The sequence below is a fragment of the Colobus angolensis genome, unplaced genomic scaffold (genome assembly GCF_000951035.1).
Source record: "Colobus angolensis palliatus isolate OR3802 unplaced genomic scaffold, Cang.pa_1.0 Scaffold235, whole genome shotgun sequence".
Classification (NCBI taxonomy): Eukaryota; Metazoa; Chordata; class Mammalia; order Primates; family Cercopithecidae; genus Colobus; species Colobus angolensis.
In genome coordinates, this window is record NW_012115544.1 from 505754 (window position 1) to 510699 (window position 4946).

The window sequence follows — 4946 nt, forward strand, 5'->3', positions numbered from 1 at the left end:
TCAGCTCCAGCCTCAGTTTATCTTTACAATGGGCAAGCCAATAAGGTGTGACGGCTTCAGGGCAACATTAGTCAAACTCAAGGGCATGGGCACGTCAACATTTCTCAAGTTCAGTTGAAACAGTGGTTTATTGGAGATTTGTGTCTCTGAAGTGTAAACCAGTGAAAACACACAAGTCAATAATAACAAGATCAACATTTATCAGAATAGGGTGCAACTGCACTTGACATGTTTCCTCTGTCTGATGTTGATTTTTTCTCTTGCACATATTATTACCAAGGATGAGTTTTCTGGTTTATTGTTATTGAATATAGGATTATTTATTTTAAGTATCTGAATATGATTTTTAATTTATTGAATAGAGTTTTAAAATGTTCTTTTTGGTAGTCCACACTGAAAGTTAGAATAGCATTGAAACACTAATTTTGAGTTTTTGGACGTGATCACAGGAAGAGCATAGATTTATTATCTACTCCTTACAACCTGAATACTGAGGAAGGTGGCCTGGGTGATAGAAATTTAGACTCAAATGGGTTCCATACCAGATGGACAGGTGTCTGGACTATGGGACAATTTATGGGTAATAGATCTTGGGAAAGTATGCACACTGAGTCTGTCCTCTAGCCTATATAGGCTAGTGACAGTATCAAAAATCTGTACAGATGGGATAAGGCATTTTTAAAATGCTTTATATATGATTATATATATACATGGAGGTTAGATATAGAGATATACCCCCACTTTAAATATAGGAAATGGCAATGAGAGGTCTCTTAAAAGTTGATGTAAGGTGTGAATCGGCCAAGGAAACTTAAATTAAGTAAGAAAGATTAAGGCTTACAATATGGTAGTCCACTAAAGATACATCATGTGTATTCAGAGGTGAAGAAAAATTTGCTAAACAGCTGTTGAAATAGGGACTCATAGAACATATTAGCCAAATGTATAATGACAAAATATTTGTCAGTGGTTGATAGGATTGAGCTAGTAATTTTAGTAATACTTAGTATTGGGTTATGGAGCCCTTAATGGATGAGACCATCACATTAAGTTTGCAATAAGCTACTATGAGGCTCAATTTATTATTTATTTAATTTTAGGTTTCAGAACAGAAATCATTGGGCTATCAAACAGAGAAGATTTGGAGATAATCATTCGTTTATTCATTTTAGGTCTTGTTAAGTTTTTATTTTTGAAGGCTTTATGTTAATTTATGTTGGTCCAAATTAACAATTTTTTCTTGTGGATTTATGAGGTCTCATTTTGTTATGCCCATTTGTAAGTGTCCAATATTTAATTTAATTTTAATTTATTATCCATTGTATTAGTGTTTCTATGCTCAGTGTAGGGTATTTTAGGGCAATGGGTACTATAGAAAATTTAGACAGGTTATAGTTAAAGTAGGGTTTACATATTTTTCTTTATTTTATATTTAATTAGTATCCCAGGATTTTAGGGAGTTTAATGTTTAATTTAGTGTGATCTCAAGTATAACTATAATTAGAACCTCAGTATTGATTAAGTACCTGGTGCAATTTAGCAAATGTTAAAGTTAATTTAGGACCTACATTATAGCACAAAAGCTAATCAGCACCTTTTTAATCTTTCCATTTATATAAATCGTTTTAACAAATTTTAGATTTCTAACTGAGCCAAATTATAAAACTTTGCTTTAATTTAAAAACAAGAATGTACAAATAAGTATATGTGCATTATTTGTGTATTTATTATTTTATTTGCATCTGCATCTAGGTGTTTATAAAATTTTCTTTTTTTTTTTTTTGGTCACTGGAAATATTTGGTTGAAGGAGGCATCAGAACATAGCTCTCTTCACCCTGGTCATACTTCTATATGTTTTTTCTAGATAGTCTTAAATCAATATTATTGGGATTAGATACTTCTCCCCTGACAGTGGTTGTATGCTTTAAGAACAACAGGTTTAAGTTGGATTAGAATTATCCCCTTCATTGTGCCATAGGAGGGTTACTTGTGCATTTTCCTCTCAAACTGTGGAGTATGGGTTATGGGTTATACAGGGGCACAGAAGAAGGTCATTGGGCCCAAGAAGTTGGATATTGAACCCACTCTCTGCTATAGTCCCACCTTTTCCCACCCTGAGAGTTTTCCCAACACCCACCCAGCCTCCCTTTTTGGGCTTCTGTCAGTCTAAAGCCACAATTTTTAATTTGTATCCATTGTATAACTCATACACAATGAAAACGGGGCATTCAACCATTGTGGCCTGCCTTGTTAGCAGCTGTCTTCCATCCCAAGTGTTCCCAATCTACTCCCCAACCCCGAGAAATCAGGTTTGAACTTAGAGAGCTATAGCAGCCATTCCTTGGGACAGTTAAGTGAGACCCCTTGTCTGAACTTTCAATTTCATAGTGTTTTGATATGCCACAACACTTGCTAAAGCCCAGGCCCACTGGCCAGGGCGGTTGCATTATTTAAGTAATTTGGTAACTTCCATAGGCACTGGAGGAAGGGCGTGTATTCAAGGAGGATGTATTCATTCCCTTGTTTCCTTGGGATTAAGCATTAGGATACTGGCCTTCAATGGTGCAAACCACAATTCCCAATAGGGTCTGGGAGAGAGTATTGAAGTTTGCTAGTGATCTCAGCAAGATATTAGCAGATAAGAAGACAAGTTAGAGTGCTAAACCCACCTGAGCAACACGTACAAAGACACTGGCGCCACTTGGCTACTGTGGGCAATACAAAAAACAGAACAAAACAAAACAAAGCAAAACAAAACAAAACAAAACAAAGCAAAAAACTCCCTCCACAGGTATCTTTCAAAACACATGGAAAAGCTAGAGTTTTCCCTCACATGATAAAAAAGAAACATCCACTCTGAAGCCCTCACCTGGCCCATGGAATATGGAACCTGTCCAACACAGGCTTTGACTGGAAACACATCTGAGTGGAGTCTGGAGAAAATGCAGCTAAAGGGGACAATCATTTGTATTGTCTTCTTCTGGGTTAATATCTAGCCACTGGAGGTTATCTGGTTCTCATTGTTCACTTTGTATATTCGAAAGTCAAGGATACTTGATAAAGGAGAAATGTGGCAACCAAAGTGGACACAGCAGCAAACATCAAGGTTTGGACACACACTCACTAACAGGCACTAGTGTCCCTAGCTGCCCTCATGGTGGCCTGGACCCAATTAGTAAGCCAAGAGCAGTCCCCCACCAAGCTATACAAGAGTCAGTGGTCACGGCCAACCCATCCTGTTCACATCGACATATGGTTTAAACGATTTAAAGACTCTTTTTAATGGTGGGACACAACATATACAATGAGATACATGAAAACTAGAACTCTTTGCTACTTACAGCTCCTGAAGGAGAGGAGACTGCTACTCATTCACAAAGAGGGTTGCACCCTGAGGGCAGCTTATGTATGGCAAGCCCAGTGGGGTTAAGCAGATTTCAAGGCCTCCCTATGAATTGGCTAATTTGAATAATTATGATACTCAGCATGGGGGTACTCTCCAGTTGTCAAATACCTGGCCCTGGAGCCATTAAGGCTGGTGCAGAGTGACATAGAGTATTGTTATTATTTTTATGTGTGTTTGTGAGAAAACTTAAAAGCTACTTTTCTTGATTGTTAAATATGATACAATCTTAATAACTATAGTCATCATATTGTGCAACATAATTCAGTTTGAATTTGTTTTTTCTACCTAACTAAATTTCTGTATCCTTTAACTAACATCTCTTCAATCCCCCATCTCTGATCCTGGTAATCATCATCCTACTCTCCCAGATGTTTTATAGATTTTTTTTTTTACTTTAATTTTATAACTCATTACCATTACCATTTTTAGTTCTCCCTACTATAAAGAATTATTGAATAAAGAATTATTAATGGTTTATTTTATCAGTAATTTTGACATTTTTTTTTTTCTTAGAGACATAGTCTCACCCTGTTGCCCAGGCTGGAGTGCAGTGGAGTCATTTCAGTTCCCTGCAACTTCTGCCTCCTGAGTTCAAGAGACTCTCCCGCCACAGCCTCCCCGGGAGTAGCTGGGACCACAGACATGCTCCTCCACGCCCAACTACTTTTTTATATTTTTAGTAGAGACAGGTTTTCACCATGTTAGCCAGGCTGATCTCAAACTCCTGATCTTAGGTAACCTGCCCGCCTCAGCCTCCTAAAAGTTCTGGGATTACAGGCAGGAGCCCCCATACCCAAACAGCATGTTTATATGAATATGTGTATGAGTATGTTTGCCATAATAGATTATTTTGTTGTTTCCAGGTATAAGATATCTTGGATTTCTAGGATAAATACGTTTCATTCATTAAGGATCATTCTTTATATTCATTGATAGATCATATAGATTACATTTTATGTAAATGTTGTGTCAATATACATTCGTTGAACCAACCTATTTGTTTTTCTTTTATTCTCTTATACCGGTCTTGAAACTATTATATCCATGCTTCCCTAAAACATGAAAGAAGGAGGTTTTGATCCTTCCTTGTTATCAAGAAAAGTTTAATGTTGGGACTGTTTTTTATAATTAAGTGGGAAATTAGAAATATCTTCTGTTCCTAGTACTTGTTTTAGTAGAAGTCTTCAATCCTTAAAAAATAATAATAATTTTTATTGTCTATTTTTCAAGTTCTCTCTGTTGGGTATTTTTTGATGAGTTTTTATTTTCCTGGAAGATTATTACATCTAATTTTAAAAATATGTTGTCCTTATATTGCTGCAGTATAGTATAACAAACAATTTAAAACTGGCTGTATGTTTAGCTATGTCTTGTTTTCATTCCTAGATGTGGATATTTTTGTTCACTTATTCTATAAGCAGGCTCCAAAGAGATGTACCAATCTTCATGAACTTCTGAAATAATATCTGTATAAGTTAACTATTATTTTATAACATGCTATCCAAAAATTACTATCCCTCACAATCTCCTCAATTGAAA